The sequence below is a fragment of the Tamandua tetradactyla genome, chromosome 8, assembly GCF_023851605.1.
Source record: "Tamandua tetradactyla isolate mTamTet1 chromosome 8, mTamTet1.pri, whole genome shotgun sequence".
NCBI classification, from domain to species: Eukaryota; Metazoa; Chordata; class Mammalia; order Pilosa; family Myrmecophagidae; genus Tamandua; species Tamandua tetradactyla.
Genome location: NC_135334.1, coordinates 95696345 through 95716892, shown reverse-complemented (window position 1 = coordinate 95716892; position 20548 = coordinate 95696345). Strand labels below are relative to the sequence as shown.

The window sequence follows — 20548 nt, the reverse complement described above, 5'->3', positions numbered from 1 at the left end:
TTCATAATCACCTACATCAAGTATAACAAAAGAAGGCATTCTTTTCAGTTTTACTTTCTTTTTTTGAGAAGACATGAGAAAGAAGACAACCAAATATTACCACATTTAAGGCAAAGTTATCAAATAGTTACTTTCCCCAAAAAAGTGAACTTGCTTAGTTCGTCCCAGAACTACAGAGAAAAAGAGAACTTGATATTTAATGGGAGCTAATTCTGCAGATTAGGTTCAAATGAAGAGCAAGAGGGAAGTATTTAAGTGTAACAGCAAGAAGAAAAAATTTGAAAATGAATAAGTAGAAGAGAAATATGTGTATATACTGCTAAGCACTGTTATTTTCCTGATTAGAAGGTAATCTGTCATCACAATTGGGTTTTCCAGTTCCCACTGAGGATACTGAAAGAACTGCAATAAAGGATAACTTCTAGAGTATCCTTAATTTTAGAGTCAGGATTGAGTACCTGGAAAAATGCACTGCATTTATCTTGGGGAAGGGAGAAATAAGGGGTGGGGACTAGTAATAAAAGGAAACAGTTATTGAACAGTGCTATTATACAGGTAATCATTACAACAACTCCTCAATAGGTATTAATATCTTCATTTTTTACAGGTGAATAAAATGAGTTTTGGAAAGTTTAAGTGTCTTGCTCAAGGCACATCAACTATTTGGTGGGGGGTGAAATTCTGATGCAAGCCCACCCTTTCTAAAATATCATGCTGCCTCTCTACCCAAGGGTGGGAAGCACATTCTAAATGTTCATAGAAAGTATGTAGATATAGAGAAGTAGATATTAAGGCCTCTGACTTTTCCTGTTGGTTTATTCATCTCAACAAATTAATAAATATTGTTAAAGCATCTTTTACTTTCCACCATCCCCCAAACTGTATTTAGTACAGTTAAGTACCTTGCCTGAGGTCTCACAGAACCCAGGTAATAAGACTAAGAGGCCATGCTCTTAATTATTCCTGACTTGTTTCTCTGTGATACTTGCTAAGAAGGATTTGGGAGAGGGACAAATTGTGCTGCAGTTTTGCAAAATAGGTAACTTGGCCCAAAGTAAGAGAGAGCATTTCATAAAGTTATCCCAAGAAGGGGATGGATGACTCTTAACTCAATGGGAAATGTGGCATTTGAGCAAGATTCTCAAGTAGCAGGATAAATCAGTGCTCAAATGGGATGAAAGCACTAAAGATGAAGACATCCAAAAATAAAGGATTGATTTCCTATAAAGAACGGCAAAAGTATCAGTAATTCATATTATATTAACCATAAGTGGAAAACTATAAGATAAAAAAGGAATAAATAACATGTACTGTTCGTGCAGGAAATTCGAAAAATAAAGAAAAATTATAAAATACAAAATAACAGTCATCCATAAACCCGTAACTCAGAGATAATCATTATTTTCATTTTTTGGTAATATGCATGCATATGTACATCTATAACCTACATATATAGGAATATTTTAAACAGAATTAAGATCTTATATGTACAGTTCTTAACGTGGTAATTTATGTGACACTTGAGACTCAGAATTGAGCTCTGAAGCTATAAAAGTCAGCAGTACACCATACACAAACTGTTTAAAAAGTTGAGTGATTAGACTTCGAGTAGAAATATGAATGAAGCTGATCTAGATAGGACTAAGGCAAATAAGAATACAGGGTAAAGGATGACATGGACCATATTTTAAAACTTCAACTTCTATGTGAGACCAAAGGGAGAGATGTTTATTGGGTGCATAATTTGTATTTTGGGTAGTGCGTTACCTAATTTAACTTGTATGGTCAGTTCAGTTGACCACCATGAGTACACGGAATCTTGAATAGGGTGTGAGATCTTGTTGGTTGTCCAGGTTAGTGTGATGCCCTGACATATCCCAGAGTAATGTAGGCAGTGAATAAAGAAGTATTTGCAAGGTCCCCTTGGGGGACTTGGAAGAAAGGAGGAAATATTCAACTTCCTCATCAGGAATTCTTGATATTCTCATAAGCAGTGGGGACAACCAAATCAATAGGCTGAGCCCTCGATCTTGGAGGTCGCCCCTATGAAACTTACTCCTGCAAAGGATAGGTTAAGCGTACTTAAAATTAAGCCTAAGAGTCACCCCCAGAGAACCTCTTTTGTTGCTCAGATATGGCCTCTCTCTCTCTAAGCCAACTTAGCAGGTAAACTCACTGCCCTCCCCACTACATGGGACATGCCTCCCAGGGGTGTAAATCTCCCTGACAATGTGAGACAGAACTCCCCGGATGAGCTGGGATTGAGAAAGTCTTCTTTATCAAAGTGGGGAAGAGAGAAATAAGATAAAATAAAGTTTCAGTGTCTGAGAGATTTCAAACAGATTCAAGAGGCTATCCTAGGTTTTTCTTATGCATTATATAGATATCCCTTCATAGTTTATGGTATATTGGAGTGGCTAGAGGGAACCTGAACTGTTGAGCCGTGTTCCAGTAGTCTTCATGAGAAAACTGTATAAAGATATAACTTTTACAATGTGACTGTGGGATTGTGAAAACCTTATGTCCATGCCTCCCTTTATCCAGGGAATGGACACATGAGTAAAAATATATGGAGGGTGCATGGGTGGTTCAGTGGTAGAATGCTTGCCTTCCACGTGGGAGAGCTGGGTTCGATTCTTGGAGCATGCATCCCCCCCCCCAAAAAAAAAAAAATATATATATAGTGGTCAATGAGAGGGAGGGGTAAGGGGTACGGCATGTATGAGGTATTTTTTTTCTCCTTTTTATTTCTTCTTCTGAAGTGATGCAAATGTTCTAAAAAATGATTATGGTGATGAATACACAACTATGTGATGGTATTGTGAGCCACTGATTGTACACCATATATGAAATATATGTATGTGAAGGTATATTGACAAAAATATTCCAGATCTTATATGGAGTGCTTTGAAAATTACTGCTGTTTCCTTTCTTTGCTTTGAATATATATTATACAATAAAAAAAGTTTAAAAAAAAAAAACAAAGATCTTATATGTATAGTTCCAAGAAATCCTGAGATGAGCTAGGATTTGGCATCAAGGGATTGAGATAAACATTCTCAACCAAAAGGAAGAAGAGAGAAATGAGACAAAATAAAGTGTCAGTGGCTGTGAGATTTCAAACAGAGAGGAGTGGTTATACTGGAGGTTATTCTTACGCATTATATAGATATCCTCTTTTTAGTTTATAGTGTTTTAGAGTGGCTAGAGGAAAGTACCTGAAACTGTAGAGCTGTGTTCCAGTAGCCATGTTTCTTGAAGATGATTGTGTAATGATAAAGCTTTTGCAATGTGACTGTGTGATTGTGAAAACCTTGTGTCTGATGTTCCTTTTACCTACAATATGGACAGATGAGTTAAAAATACGGATAAAAAATAAATAATAGGGGGAACAAAGGTTAAAATAAATTGAGTAGATTAAAATACTAGTGGTCAATGAGAAGGAGGAGTGAGGGGTATGATATAAATGAGTTTTTTCTTTATTTCTTTTGCTGGAGAGATATAAATATTCAAAAAAAAAAGGATGAACACAACTATGTGATGATATGGTGAGCCACTGATTGTAACCATGTCAAGAATGTTGTATGTTTGTTTGTTGTTTACAATAAAAATATTTTTTAAAAAGATCTTATATGTACAGGTTCTTAATTTGATTTAATCACTCATTATTAAATCAGAGACATTTTCCCATCCCATTAAAAAGTCTTTCAAAACACCTTAATAACTATATAATATTTCATTATATATGCAAACACATCCATACATACCATAATTTATTAAACCAATCTCCTATAGTTGGGTATTTAATCCTTTGTGTTTTTTTGGTTTTGTTGCTACTATAAATACTACTATAAACAGACCATGTTGTGCAAGTATATTGTGTTTTGTGAGCATCTCTGATTATTTCCTCAAGATTAAATATTTTTCAGGTTATTGATACATACTGCCATATGTCCTCAAAAAATGGTTGTATTAATTTAACAAGATAAAATGGTAATCTCACTGCCAGATAATAGTTTTTAAAATTTTCTGCCAACTGGAAGGGGGGGACATTATTATTTAAAGTTCTTGCATTATTAGGTTGAGTATTTTATCAATTTCTTGACATTTTGGTCTTTTGTGTATTACCTTTCATGTCCTTTGTCTTTTTTTTTTTTTTTTTTTGCTATTGGTATGCTTGTCTTGCTGATTTTTAAGAGCTCCTTATATATTAAGAATTTATCACATGAATATTAAAGGAATTTAATTACATGAAATGACCTTTGGATCTGTTTTCAAGTCTCAGACCAAATTATGTATCTTTTATCAAGTCTTTTCTGGTTCTTTCAGCTCTAACTCAAGTGTCCTGTTTTTAAACTCCTAATAAAACGTTCAATACTGAATTATACACAGTTTGCTGTGTATAATTTAAACTTCAGAGTTTTTTCCTTTTATCCTCTGTAAAACTGTCCCAGAGGAGAGCCAATATCTTTCAACAACTACAAAGATGGCCACATACAATGCCATCGTGTAACAAACATGTATCAGTGGCTGAGAGAGTTGTCACTCTTACACAAGCTTCGGTTAGATGGTTAGACGTTGCTACCTAGCATAACTTGCCAAACCCAAACAAAACCATTCCAGTCAATTCTAAAGAACACCTAGGACAATATATAAGATTCTGTAAAGGTTCCACGTACTAGGGTAACTTTCCAGAAACCTACAACCTCCAGATGGGTCCCTAGACAAGATAAGTCCTAAAACCTAGAGGGCCCAGCCTCTCCAGAACATCAGCTAGATTCATCTTCCTACTCCATATTATTGACAGCCTCTTTCAACATGAAAAAGTTGGAATGGGCACAGCCCAAATACCCCTAAAGAATGGGAGAAAGATCAAAGGTAATGGTGGAGCTACACAGAGAAGGTAGGGTTTAACAAATGAGTATGATTGCTGAATCATTATATTGGTATTTCTTTTAGTCTCTGGTATCTTAGAACAGCTAGAAGTAAAAACCAAAAATTGTGGAACTATAACCCATACCAAACTCTGAAATCTGTTCTACAACTAATTGTTGCAATGTGCTTTGAAATTTATATATGTTTTGAAATTTATATATGTATATGTTTTTTATGTTTTTTTCACAAAAAAAGTTGATTATGATGCTAAAAAAATACTTATTCCTTCTAGCCTCCAATGTTCTGGAATGGTTAGAAGGAAAACTCTGAGATGATGGTATGGTACCCCATGACAAATTCTGGGATCTGCTGAAGAGTGCCTTCAAAACTACTTTGAAAAACTACTGCTTTTTTCTTTCTTTGCTTTGTGTGTGTGTGTGTGTGTGTGTATAATATAATATAATAAATATAATATAATATAATATAATATAATATAATACAATATGATATAATATATCATATTGTATTATATTATACAATTTTAAAAGTTTTTAAAAAAATGGCCGGTGTGACATCTCTGAGTTCTCACTGTTATCAGGTATGATACAGCTATTATTCCCATTTAACAAACAGGTGATGGAGCTGAGGTTTTACTCAGGTTCCTCAGCTATTATGTGGTTATCCTCAGCACCTGACCAGGCTTTTGATTCTTATTGCAGCGCTCCTTCCAGTTCACACATTAGCATGTTTACATTGAGATCAATTCTAATCTAATTTCAGCATTTTCTCTTAGTTTATTTTAAATGCATGAGACATTATTCAAAGAGCTCACTAAGGAGACCTAATTTGAAATTTTGGGTTTTGGGGAAAGAAAAATGAATTACTTATTTTCCAATCGTGATTATTTTAATGACCCCTTGCATTCAGAGTAAAAAATATCAAAGTCCTCCAAAATTTGATTTTATAGGTTGCTAATGTATCTATAAAATTTGATTTTATAGGTTGTTAATGTAAAGTGAGTCACAGCACAAATCAATAAACAAGAATAGAAGTGAAATTAAACACCATATGGTTTTCAACTTTTGTTCCTCCCAAATCTTGCTCTGAAACCAGGTCTTTACAAAGTATTTAGGAGACCTGAATAAATGGTTTTATCTTTCTTTTTATTAGTAATAGGAACTTATCAACATTGGGAATTACTACAGACTCATAACAAGCCTTAATTTAAAAATTAATCTTTGAAATGGAGAGGACCCAGGATGGAAAAGAACTCAAAATCACTTTCTATGAGAAGAAATGTATATATATTTATAAAAACACACACACATATACACATTAATAAAAATATAGGCTCATACTTGTTTGATTTATCCATAATGTATTATTTCTTATGCAATCAAATATGACTTAGCTGGCGAGAGAACAAATGAGGAGATAGAAAAAGCCATATGAAAAGAAAAAATTCATGCCTCGTTTATGGAGTTGGATAGGTAAGTGTTTTAGAAAGGACTTCAAGGTTTTTCTAGAGAAAAGGCCTGATCTGAATGTCAGATCATTGTCATTAACATGGCTGGGCTTCCATGCCTTTTAAAATGGTCTTTCATTTCCATATGAATATTGGGAAATGCCCTGCTGGCAGGGGAAGGGGTAGCAGACCTCTTTGCCTACATCTCAGCTAATTTATATGCTCACCAATGGAGGTCATATCAATATGAGGCCCAACCTCTGTCAGCTTTGTGGGCCCCTTAACCGGAGAACCTTGAAACCCATTGAGAGCTATTCATACTTGGCAGATTGATTTCTTCAGTCATTTTGTCACAGTAACTGACAATTCACTGCCATCCAAGTGTATCTGTGAGCACAATGCCCACATAAATATTGTTGGCAATCCTGCATATATCCCTTTGTGGAAATGGTAGGTTAATTTACTTCTGCCACTTGATTTTCTATAGCTACGTGGCAGAAGATCATTTCCTCTGGAATCATATAGTCAACAGACCCACCAGGGCTTGTTTTGAAGAAGCACAGAGATCAGAATTCCCCACCACTACAGAATGAAACGAATCAAAACTTCAGATATAGGTTAATCTGGAAGGGAAGACAGGGGGTCAACAAGAAATTTAAAACCTTGATAAGAAGCAGGTGCAACCCAAGTCCTACAGCTATTTTAGAGTTTTAGGGCGCAAAAATAACAGATCATATTCAGGAAATGGTCTCGGTTTAGAAATAATAATAATCACATGAAGGACAAAGGTGATTGAACCTTCTTAATCACACCAATTTGAAAGGTCCACATTGATCTGTGCTGATTCATAAGAACAGGTGGGAGACTTCCTAAACGCGATGCAGAGAGCACAGGGTGTTCTTGGTCTACCGCGGATTTTCTTTTTTGCTTCCTCAGCTGATAATTCAACTATCCTTGAACAGAGAGGAAGCCGCAGTTACGGCATGGAAGAAGAGCAAGTGCTTTGACAATACACATTCCTAGCTCGGATATGGCTCCACCATTTAGCTACACGGTAGCCTAATTCCCTTTAACATTTCGGAACTCAGTTCTGCCCTCTGTAAAATGGGATTTAAAAAGTACCTACATTATGGGTAAGGATTAAATTAGATCATTCATTTATTCAATAAATGTTTTCTGATCGTTACATTAAGCACAGCAATTAAGACTGAGGAATGAAAATGTTGGGGCAAAAATATCTCTATCTTTCATTTTTCTGCAGCCATTTAAAATGAAAAAAATAGAAAATGGGAGCCTCAGAGCCATCAGGAATGAATAGACAGGGAGAGAGAAATAAGGAAGCAAGCCAAGCCAGGTTCCTCGAATGTGCTACCCTCAGGCACACACACCCGCGACTCCCTGCCCAGCCCCTGCACCTGAACCCTGTCACTTATGCCCCTCACTGGGTTCCAAGCCCCACCCCCTGCAGTTTCCATCCCCCTACCCCTGGCAAACACACACACCAACCCACCTCTCCCAGGCAAGGACACAGTCTAGCCCCACCTCTCCTGAGACCCATGCACAGCCCCTGACCCACACCTGCCCCTCCCTGCCCCCTACAAGTGCTCACCTTCATGCCGGGCCCACCCATGCATAACCCCGCGCTGCTGCCCCTGAGCTCTGCACACGTGCGCATGAGGACCCGGCCCCCTAGACCAGAGCACCTGCACCGACCTCTTGACCCCCGAACTCCACCCTTTCTGCCCCGCACACGTGCACACCCTGCTCCCACATCTAGCAGGTGCTCACGTGAGCGTCTGTGCTAAACAGCCCCCACCCTGCACATACTTGCACCCCTGCCCCAACCTCCATCCCTCCCCCTGCAGCTGCGCAGCTATGCCACGACCCCAGCCTACCTGACATCACCTGACCCTGACCCATGTTCCTCAACCTCTGCGAACTTTGCCCCACCCCTACACATGTGCATCTATATCCTAGCCCCCATGGTCACATTTTCCCGGGCAAGGACATACCAGTGCCCCGCCGTCCCTGTGCCCCAACCTCTGACTGCACACCCTGATACCCACGACCTCCATGCTCCACGTGCCCACCCATATCCTGCTTGTGCACCAGCCCCCATGCATCCATACAGTTCCCCTATCCACCTCCCCCTCACCCTGTCCTACCTTTGTGTCCCCCACACTGCACCTTGCATCTGCACTCCAAGCCCTGAGCTGCACCCCACCCCCATGGCCCTTGTACCACACTCCATAACCCTGTACCCCACACCCCATGCTCATAGGTACTAGTGTAGCATCCCTGAATTGTGTCTATACCTACACTACAACCCATCACCACACCATTGTGCCCCTGCGTCCTGCTCCACAGCCATCCTGCAAATATAAAGTTTTAGACTACTGAAGGAAATCAACTTCTGAAGTAACCCTCTCAAGATATTTACATGCCCCAGAGTCAACAGAAAATCATTAAGCATATGAAGATGCAGACAGATATATCCTAGCCTAATGACCAAATTAAAACACTGAAGGAGACACAGACTTTGGAACAACTAATCAAAGATGTTCATATAACTACTTTCTAAAATCACTGGGATGACTAATGGTATAAAGAAAATCAAGAAGACACTAGAAGAACATAAAGAGGAATTTGAAAGAATAAAAAAATAGCAGATATCACAGAGATTAAAGATGCTATAGAACAATTTAAAATATATACTAGAGACAAACAAAAGAGCAGATTTGGAATGTAGTTGGGATATCATTTCTACCCAAATTGATCTACAGACTCAAAGCAATACAAATCAAAATTCCAATAACCGACTTTGAAGATTTGGAAAAGCTAGTGATCAAATTCATTTGGAAGAAAAAGAGACCTTGAATAGCTTAAAAAAATACCCTTAAAAAGAAGAACGAAGTGGGAGGATTAACACTTCCTGATTTAAAAGCTTATTATAAAGCCAGAGTGGTCAAACACCATGGTACTGGCTCAAAGATAGAAGTATTGACCAATGGAATCAAATCAAGAGTGTGGAAACAGGGAAACAGACCATGAAATCTATGGTCAACTGATCTTCAACAAGGCCCCCAAAGCCTCTGAACTGGGACAAAATAGTTTTTTCAATAAATGGGCATGGGAGAACTGGATATCAATAGCCAAAGAATGAAAAAGGAGTCTTACCTGAAACTCTACACAAAAATTAACTCAAAGTGGACCAAAGACCTAAATATAAGAACCAGTAACATAAAACTCCTAGAAGAAAATATAGGGAAACATCTTTACGACCTATTAATAGGAGGTAGCTTCCTAAACTTTATACTCAAAGCACAGCCATGGAAGAAAAAAGATAAATGAGAGCTCCTCAAAGTCAAATGCTTTAGTGCCTCAAAAGACATTGTCAAAAAGGTGAAGAGGCAGCCAACTCAATGGAAGAAAATACTTGGAAATCATGTACTGGATAAACGTTTGAAATTCTGAATATGTAAAGAAATCATACAACTCAACAACAAAAGAACAAACAACCCAATTATAAAATGGGATAAAGATATTAATAGATATTTTTCTGAAGAGTGAATATAGACGGCTAAAAAGTACATAAAGAGATGTTCATTTTCATTAGTTATAAGGAAAATGCAGATCAACACTACAATGAGATATCATCTCACACCTATAAGAACTTACAAATATTGGAGAGGATGTGAAGAAATTGGGGCACTTAGGCTTTGCTGGTGAGAATGTATACTGGTATGGATGCTATGGAATACAGTTCGGCAGTTCATTAGAAAACTAAATATAGAGTTGTTCTATAAGCTAACAATAACACTACTCAGTATATACCAAGAAAAGCTAAAAGCAGTGGTACAGACATTTGAATACCGATGTTCATAGCAGCATTATTCACAATTGCCAAAACATGGAAGCAATCCAAGTGCCCATCAACAGATGGCTGGATAAACAAAATGTGTTATATACATACAATGGAATATTATGCAGCAGTAAGATGAAATGATATCCTAAAGCATACAACAATATGGATGAACCTTGAAGACATAATGCTGAGTGAAATAAGCCAGACACAAAAGATTAGATACAATATGATTTTGCTTTTATGAACTCAGTAAAGGTCAACTGAGAGGCTTATAATATAGAATATAGGGGACCTAGAGATACACAGAAGCTAGTGCATGGTTAGCTAATGTGGTTGAACTTAAATGTAAACATATGGATGGAAGTAAAGGCAGTTCATTACTGGGTCTTCAACTAATATTGCCATATTGAAGGTGAACATGATTGAAAGGGATTGTATGGAGGCATGTTTTCCACCAATTAATACTACAAATATAAGTAAGTTCTTGCATGACCTACTTCAAAGGTATGAATCTTGTACAAAATGTAAATAATATCAGGGTATAGAGGGAGAATTACTATTGCATGCTATGGGCTACATTTAACATGAAGACAGCAATAGTACCACAGCAATACCAGGGGTGAATAATTGAGGGGGAAGGACAAGGGTTAAGGGGAGGTTTGGATTTTCCATTTAGTGAGGATGTATTTATCTTGGGAACAACGAAAATTGATTAAAATTGAGAGCGTTGATTATACAACTAAGTGAGGATAATATGAGACATGAACTGTTGGCTTTGGATATTATACACGACGTCCAATGGATGGAGGTGGCTGAAGGACTCACTGACTAAGAAGTAAAATTTTGAACTGTGATGTATACATATGATCAGATACTGTGCTGCTATAGGAAGGAAAAAGTCGTGAAACATGCAACAACGTGAATGAATCTGGGGGACATTATGTGACACAAAATAAGCCAGAAAGAAAAGAGCAAATGTATGGTCGCAAAAATATGTTTATTTGCTACAAAATTTATATTTTGACTAGTGTGTTTCCTAATATAACTCATATGGACAGTTTAATTGAACACCATAAGTACATGGAACCATGACTAGGGCATGAGATTTTGTAGATTTGTCCAGAGGGATGCCCCAATAAATCCCAGAGTGATCTGAACAGTGAATAAAAAAGAATTTGCAAAGTTCCCTTGGAGGAATGGCAAGAAAGGGGAAAATTCAACTTTCCCATTTGGTAAAGGCCTGATATTCTCACAAGCAGTGAGGACAACCAAATCAACAGGCAGAGCCCTCAATCTTGTGGTTTGTTCATATGAAACTTATCCCTGCAAAGGATAGGCTAAGCCTACTTAAAATTAGGCCCAAGAGTCACCCCCAGAAAACCTTTTTTGTTGTTCAGATGTGGCCTGTCTCTCAGCCAACACAGCAAGCAAACTCACTGCCCTCCACCTCTCTACATAGGACATGACTCCCAGGGGTGTAAACCTCCCTGGCAGTGTGGGACAGAAATCCTAGAATGAGCTGGGACTCAGGATCAAGGGATTGAGGAAATCTTTTTGACTGAAAGGGGGAAGAGAGAAATGAGACAAAATAAAGTGGCTGAGAGATTTCAAACAGCCTAGAGGTTATCCTGGAGGTTATTCTTATGCTTTATATAGATAACCCCTTTTTAGTTTAAGGTATATTAGAGAAGCTAGAGGGAAGTGCCTGAAACTGTAGAGCTGTTTCAGTAGCCATGTTTCTTTAAGATGACTGTATAATGATACAGCTTTCACAAAGTGACTGGGTGATTTTGAAAACCTTGTTCTGATGCTCCTTTTATCTATGGTATGGACAGATTGTATGACCTAACAGATATGAACTAATTATAATAGGCAAACTCATAGAGTCAGAATGTAGAATATAGGTTACCAGCAGACAGAGTTTGGGTAAGAAATGAGGAGTTAATGTTTAAATTGTACAGAGTTTCTATGTGATGATGTTGTGAATTACTGATTATATATGTAGAATGGAATGATCATATGTTAAGAATGTTTGTGTTTCTTTCTTATCATACGTTTTTTTTTAATTTAAAAATTAATTTTAAAATTGTACAGAGTTTCTATTTGGGTTAGTCATAAAGTTTTGATAATGGATGGTGATGACAGAGGTACAATATTGTAAGCAAAATTAACAGCACTGAATTATATATTTGAATGTGGTTAAAAGGGGAAATTTTAGGTTGTATTTTTATTACAAGAATTAAAATTTTTTAAAAAATAGAACTGTATAACACAAATGGTAAGCCCTATCATAAGATGGACTGGTTAATAGTACAATTATTAAAATGCTCTTTTGTTACTTGTAACAAATGTACCACACTAATGTAAAGTGTTAATAATAGAGTAGTATATGGGAACTCTGTATTTTATGCATGATTTTTCTATAAACCTATAACTTTTCTAATAAAAGAAATATGGCCCTGTTGACAACTCAATTAAAACATCTCATGCAGGGTGGGCCATGGTGGCTCAGTGACAGAGTTTTTGCCTGCCATGCTGGAGGCCTGGGTTTGATTCCCAGTGCCTGCCCATGTAAAAAAAAAAAAATACCTTTCATGCAGCAAAGGCTTTTATCAAGAAAGAAAAAATGATAACCTACAGAATGAGAGAAAATATTTGAAAGCCATATATCTGATAAGGGTTTAACACTCAGACTACATAAAGAATTCCTACAATTCAACAATAAAAAGACAAACCAATTAAAAATGCAAGAAAGGCTTGAAATAGACATTTTTTTCAAAAAAAGATACATGGTTTGGCTTTGAAACGTACTACAATTTGACACCACCCAACTGATTCAAAGTGATCGTGTACTTCCCACAATCTCTACCCTGTGCTCAAGCCCAGAACCATCACAGCCCCTGGAATGCATCAAGCCTTTTTCAAACCTCCACCCTGGGGACAATGGGGGGGGTGGCAATGTTCTCATCCAAATAGTGTGTTCAGGGAGGGTGTTGGGGTTTAAATCACATACCCCACAAATGACATGTTCAAGCCTTAATCTGCTTTCCTGTGAGTATGAACCCAATTATAAATAGGACCTCTGAAAATGTTCTAATTATTTAAGGTACACAGTGATATGTGAAGTTCCTTGAAGTTCCTACTCAGATGATGCCAAATTGGATCAAGGTGGGCTTTAATTCATATGACTGGAATCCTTACAAGCAAGGGAAAAAAATCAGATGCAGTCAATCACAAGAAGTCAGATGTCAGTAGAAGCCAGAAGGCAGTGGAAACCAATGAAAGAGACTCAAGGAGAGAGTGATGGAGGATTGCCAGAAAGAGAGAGAGACTCAAGGAGATGATGATGGAGGACTGCCAGGATGCTACCGACTCTGGAAGAAAGCAAGTTCCGCCAATACCTTGATGTTGGGCTTCTAGCCTCCAAAATGTGAGATGATAAACATCTGTGTTTAAGCCAACCAGCTGTATGGTACTAGTCATAGTAGCCCTGGCAAGCAAAGACAGGGTTCTCACCAATAACATGACATGAGAACACAGACTGGAGGGAGAGAAGGGGACAACCTTGAGAATATATGGAAGGAAGCATTCCAGAAAAAGGAAACACCTTAGGGCAAAGACCCTAAGTGTGGTGTGATGGTTTGAAGCTATATGTACCCCAGAAAAAATAATCTTTAAATTAATCCGTTCCTATGGGTGTGCACCATTGCAAGTAGGATCTTTTTCTGAGTAGGATATCTTAAGATTTTACCTATCTCATTTGGAGTGGGTTGGTCTTAATACTCTTACTAGAGTATTTTATAAGAGGATGAAATTCAAACTAAGAGAAAGAAAGCCAAGGAGGCAAGAACCTGAAAGCAACAAAATCCAAAAGAGAAGGGAGAGATCAGCAGACACCACCATGTGCCCTGCCATGTGATGAGTCAAAACTACAATGGAGTGGTGGTGAGGAGGTGGGGGTGGTGAGAAGCAGTGGAGATGGTGAGAAGCAATCAGATTTGCAGATAAAGTCAATGTGCAAAACCCATAGGATTCCCTATCCTTAACTGTATCTCAAGAACGGGTACAAATTAGCCATGATTGAGAATCTTTGCATAGGGCTTGTAGCACAAAATGGTTTGGCTGGTCTGAGGAACCAAAAGAGCAAAGCAGATGGAGTTGAGTGAAACATGGAGGGGTTGGGTAAGATAAAGCTGGCAAGTTTGGCAGAGGCCAGATGAGGCAGGGCATGGTGGGCCATGGGGAGGAGTCTGGACAATGGGAAGTCTCTGGCAGGTTTTAAGCAGGAGCAAGTCTCGATGTAATTTATGTTTGAAAAGAACATTCTGACTGCCAGGAGACCGGATTGGAGAGTGAACTATTAGAAAAGACTTTATATTCAGCCCAAATCAGTGCTCCTCTACAGGTCCCATTTCTACTTGCTTAGAGCCCCTGAGACTCCTGAATACCCTCAGAATCCCTTCATTTTATTCACTCCTTCTGACAATGCAGTTATCCAAGACTGACTAATGTATCACAGACGAGGTCAACACAGAGCAAAACCAAAGAGGGTGTTCCAGATTCCCTTCCTGGAGCCTGAGATCCATTCCATCACCACCAGCAGCAGCTAGATGAATCACTCTCCATTCTCTGCATGCTGTTGATCACAGGGTGGTAAGCTCTATTCAGCCCCAAGGATTCTCCTTATCAAATCTGTCTTTTAATACAAATATATGGGTATGTGGAAGGGAATATGCTTTTCTTGTTTCTCTGATAAATAAGATGCTGGAGGGAATGGAAATAAGTTAACTTCTCTCCCTCAGTAGCTAGCATGATTTTATGCACAAAAAGAAATGGTGGCTGTCTTGCAGAGTAAATATAAAAAGAAGTATTGAGTATACCACAATCAGCTTCATGTTAACATTCAAGCTCTATAATTGAGTATACCACAATCAACATTATTGGATGCTAATTTCAACACAAAATTATCATGACTGCCAAAAGGGTCAAAAAAAAAGAATAGAAAAGAAAAACCTGTTGGAGGCTCACCCTTGTTTGCAGCTCATGGTGAATTCAGATCCCACTGAAAGTGGGTGGAAGGCTGGATGGCCACCCCCAAAAAGCTGAATTGCACAGAACAGTCCTTTTCTTCTCTGTCTTCTCTTGTTCCTTGATATTCCCAATCTTGTCCCTTGATATTCTTAACCTACAAGGGCCAGTTCTCATTGTTATCCTGAGTGTATTTAAGTGAAGGGGAAGTAAGATTAACATTTGTTGAGCACCTACCATAGGCACTTCTCCTCCAGAAGGAAGTTTCCATTAAAAAGTTTGAAATTAACCATGCAATCAGTTAGAAAATAGGATTTGCTCTGCTGTCGTTTTTAATGTATCACCATTTGGAACCTATGGAAATAAAAACATTTTGAGCCAACATGGAAGCTTCATTTCAAGGGCTTTGGTGCTTCATGTATCACAAGAATGGGTGATAAAGGGAATAAAAGTTATAAGAATGAGTAAGAAGTACTGAAGATAGTATTCATAATACTCTGAAAAGAAAGGTCTTTATTCTTGAGCAAAAGCTGAAAGTAATCAAAGCTGGATTTGTTAAGCAATGTTTATAGCTATTTTTAAAATATCTTGTCAATTATTGATATATCTTCAGGAAAAATAACTTTGAAACAGAAAATCTGAAACTCTTAAGCCCTTTGCCCCCTTTCTTCCATTCTGTTTTTATAATGTGGCATCTTAAAATAATGAGACTAAGATTCTACTGACACACCACCATCACATACTGATGAAATCAGACTGTGCTCAGCAGGTACTTATTGAAAAAATGCACTGAGTCAAAATAGGTCATGAACCGCATGAGTTTTATAAACCCAATTACTTTCTTTATGGAATGGCAAACGACCTGAAATTCTTTTAAGAAAACACCCAGTGAACCTGAATAAATCAGAACTGAACCCATATATTTTCTTAAACTATGATGTCCTTCAACCAGAACCTGAATTAAGAAGGGGCATATTTCACTTGGGGCAGATTCACTGCCCCTTCTTTGAACCAGATACTACCATGTGAGCAAAGAGCTAAGTCCCCCAAAGCAAATGCTGGGAAGGGGCCTTGGGAGAAGATTTTTCCTGGGAAGAGTTAAAGTTCCTGAATGAACAGCCATGCCTCAATTCTAGCCCTCCTCCATCCAGAAAACAGCTATGGGAGCCCCAGAGAGGGTTTTTGCTTCTCTGACTTCTCACACACTCTTCTTTCACATAAATCTAAACCTTTTCTTGTCCAAATCCCTGCAGAAGAAGAAGAAGAAAGTAACCACTCTGCAGTTTTTCTACTATTATGCAAATAGATTAATCAGGCAGTGCTCCAGTGAGAATTAATTTATATTTGAATCCAATGCAGCCTGGATGCTTGCTAACTGAACCCCCAAGCCAAAGCCTCAACTAGGTAGCAACCTCATATTATTCCTTTGACGAAATGTGAACTGACATAAATACTATGGCTCCTTTTCAATCCGATTACCCCGTTACCTCACATCAATGCTACCCCAGCCATCAGATTCTGGCGTCTTTCCTTTCACCAGCTCCAGGAACAACAGACAACTCCTCCTTGATAAACAAGCACCCACGCTGCCACCTCGTACCCCCACTCTTAACCCATCATCCTCACTCAATGGGCTCTATTCGACAAGGTATTTTATTTTGTTTGTAGGAATCAAGGACTCAAAAACAGTTCAAAATCAGGCCTGGCTGGGGCTGTTCATTCAAAGCTGCCCTTTCACACAGTCACTAAGAGCCTCTGGAAATAACACACTCCCGAAGTATCCACCCTGTAACAGACGTCATCCCTTTGGGATGCTCTCCCCAACCCCCTCCGCTTCTTCTGCTTCTTCTCCCTCCCCTAAATCTTATGAACTCTTTTTAAAACACACACAAAAAAAACAAATAGCAGCACAGGTTTTTCTAGGCTTGTGTGACCTGAAGCTCAGTCAAAATGAACCTACATTTTAAACCATACCTTTGTACTAAACTCATGTTGACAACCACTAAATTCTTTCTGTTGCTCTGCATAGAAACTTTTTCTTTTTTAAAAAAGATTCATTTCTCTCCCCATTTCCCCCTCCCCCCAAACACTGTGCATTTAAAAGCTGAGCTAAACACTTAGGGGGAAAGCTTTACTATACAGGCAGCTCAGTTTCTGGAGCCCCTACCTTGGTAATTAGATTAACAGGCAAAATGTGAATAGCAGTAATCAGAACAGCCCCTACCTCCTTCATGCTTTTATGTCCTTTATCGCACATAACTGATAGCAATATATCTTGAATAGTGGCAAAAAAAAAAAAAAGGGATTTGTGAGCTGCTCTATGCTGAAAATGGAAATGAGAGAGGAAGAAAACAAAGTAATCTTTATTAAAAAAAAAAAAAAAAGAACCAGAAAGGGTCAGAAGTTATATATGAACATAAATCGGGGCTCCTGGTATATTTGTTAGCTTCGTAGTAAATTAGTTTAAATATTTCTGTGCCCCCTATTTTAGCACTATCCAAAATGAGAGGGTAGTGACCCTATAGGCAATGATTGTCTTTCTGAAACAATAAAGCTTACAGAATGCCACAGTCCTTCCAGAGGCTCCAAACTTGATAAACACTTTAAAACATATTTTAACCACATATGTGTATGAAGGGAACTCCTTATTCCCTTTTTAGAAACAAGAGGAAGCAAAATAGGCAGTAAGAATTGTATCACTCATTGAGCTACCTACAAGGAAAATTACAGGTTTAGCCTAATACTATTTACATAAGATTTTGAAGCAATTTGCTTTCTGTTTTTCCTACAGACATCTTTGTTTTCATGTAAAATAGACTTACATTTAAAAGTAGATGAGGCATGGAGTGAACACATTAAACTTGGGTAATTAATTTTCATTAAAAGGAACACTCCATTTTCCTCTCATCCTAACCTCCATCCCCACCTCCCACTCCTACCCCCAGTGCCTTTGACCAAATGTCTAAACTTTGCTGCTTAGTGTCTGCCAAGAACAACTTTAGTAGCTATTCAGGGATGTTTTATTCAACTTTTACTCAAAATTAAGTGCCACCCCTTTATTTCCTTCCCTTGGCTTGGCTTTTCACCATTCACTTAGCACTCATTATCTACTAATGGCTAGACGTATCCACAGTGGCAAGTTATCAACAGTGTTCAGGATGACCAGTGTGGTTAAAATCCCCCTCTTGCCTCATCCTCCCTTTTCCTAGAATTTTGGGCCATAGGAGTCATTTCCTGCAAGCTCAGTCCTATTCAGTCCTACCCCTCAATAGAAAACATCTCAGAGACTTAGTTCATCAGCCTAGGGAACTCAGCCTCAAGTCACCTTTACTATCCTTTGCCTTCATCTGGTGACAAAGATTCCCAAACTACTCTTGACCCCTTGACCCCCAGATTCCCCAAACTGACCTTTTGTCTTTGTTTTCTTGTTCTTCAGCCCCTTCCCAGAGCACCTGCCTGCCCAGGATGAGACCTGCTCCAATTGTGTAGTCTGCCTTGCTCTAATCCAATGGTTCTTAAGGTGACAACCTGGCCACCCAGGGAACATCTGGCAATGTCTGGAGACATTTTTGGTTGCCATGACTGGTGGGGTGGGGCTATGCTACAGACATCTAGTGGGTGGAGGTAAGAGATACTGCTAAAAATCTTATTCAAAACCTCCCACAATAAAATGCCAATACAGTCGAGGTTGAGAAGGCCTGCTAATCAGACCCCTCCCCAGTTGTTCAGGCAACGTAGATGGCTGGATAGGAACATGGACCTTGGTTCAGACCAACCTGTTTCAACTCTGCCTCTACCAATAAGTTAGCTGTGATCCTCTACCAGTTACTTTATACTTTTTGAGCTTTTGCTTCTTGTCATGAGGAGACAAGTAAATAATACCTAGCAGTAGCCCAGTACTCACTAAATGGAAGCCATCGTTATTGTTGCAACTGTTATTATCATCCCTAGAAAAGTGCCTACTTTAGTTTTCCAGGTCTGTTATCACAAAGCACTGCAAACTGGTGGCTTAAAACAACAGAAATTTGTTTCACAGTTTTTGAGGAAAGAAATCCAAAATCAGTAGGGGGAATCCTTCCTTGCCTCCTCTTAGTTTCTGGTGGTTTGCTAGCATTCCTTGGGCTTCAGTCTCTGCCTCAGTCATCCCATGGTATTCTCCCCTTACTTGTCTGTCTGTGTCCAAAATTTGTCTTCTTATAAGACCTAATCCAGTTTTGTATTGTTTTAACTTTAATTCTATCTGAAATGATCCTATTTCCAAATAAAGTCACATTGAAAAGTACTGAGAATTAGGACCTCAACACATCAACTTTAGGGAAACACAATTCAACCCATAACAGTGACCTTAGATCCAATCTCTTGAGTTTTGTTACTTAATGGAAAACTTCCTTTCTGTGATCTTTCTGAGAACTTTTTTTATAGTTCTCAGGCCAGAAATACAAAATGAGGACATGGTCTATTTCTCTTGCCTCCAGAGTTTTGGAAGACATTACTCATTACTAATTAAATAGCAGAAACTTTTTCTACACCACCCAGAGTTGGCCTCAGAAGTCTTCTCTACAAAGTACTTTAGACAGCCACTATTAACCAGTGAGATTCAGCAATATGAAATGAAGCATATGTGCCATCTTTAGTCCATATACTATCTCTTGCTAGAGGTTAATTCTTGCTTTAAATAGTAGGTCCCTGTCCCTGGAAGTACTTAAATAAGGCTGTCTGTCATGAAAGGGATTTTATGGAGCATATACAAAAATTAAATGCATGTTTATTTACCTTGGCAGCATGAGACCTATATCCTATATTCTCAAAACATTAGGCACAAGGAAGATAATTTTGGTAGGTACATTAGTCAGGATAGACTAACTTCTGTGACAACCCCAAAATCTTATAATAAAAGCTTATTTCTTACCCTTGTCAGTCCAATGCAAGGTGGGTGGCTCTTTTAGTGGCTCTCCTCCAAGCAAAGACTCAGGGATCCAGGTTCATTCCATCTTGTACTACTGCCACTCCCACGTGCAGCCTCCATGTACCAAAGGAAGGTAAAAAGAGAAAGGAGATTTTATATGCCAGGCCCGGAAGTGGTGTACATCACTTCTGCCCACATTACACTGGCAAAGACAGGGTATTATGGTTGTATCTAACTTCAAGAGAAGCTAAGAAATGTTGTCAAACTATGTGCCCACAAAAAGAGACTAAGAATGGATGCTGACCCGTTGAGGATGAAGCAAAGTCCCTGGTTAGGAAGGATCTTCTTGCTGCAGCTTTAGGATAATTCCCCTTACTGTTCATTGGGACCTAGCATTTGATTCAAGTAT

The 20548-nt window shown here is 38.5% G+C and overlaps 1 long non-coding RNA gene across 3 annotated transcripts in view; it reads right to left on the bottom strand.

Annotated features, from left to right (window-relative positions):
• The window catches only part of LOC143643690 (uncharacterized), a 216855-nt gene that overhangs the window by 187015 nt on the left and 9292 nt on the right, over nucleotides 1–20548 (bottom strand). For 2 of the 3 annotated variants that reach the window (XR_013156326.1, XR_013156325.1), the window contains exon 2: nucleotides 20143–20253. This is a non-coding gene — a long non-coding RNA (uncharacterized LOC143643690). Of the gene's footprint in view, nucleotides 1–15046; nucleotides 15588–20142; nucleotides 20254–20548 lie in introns of those variants that run through there. The other variant, XR_013156324.1, reaches the window with a different exon arrangement.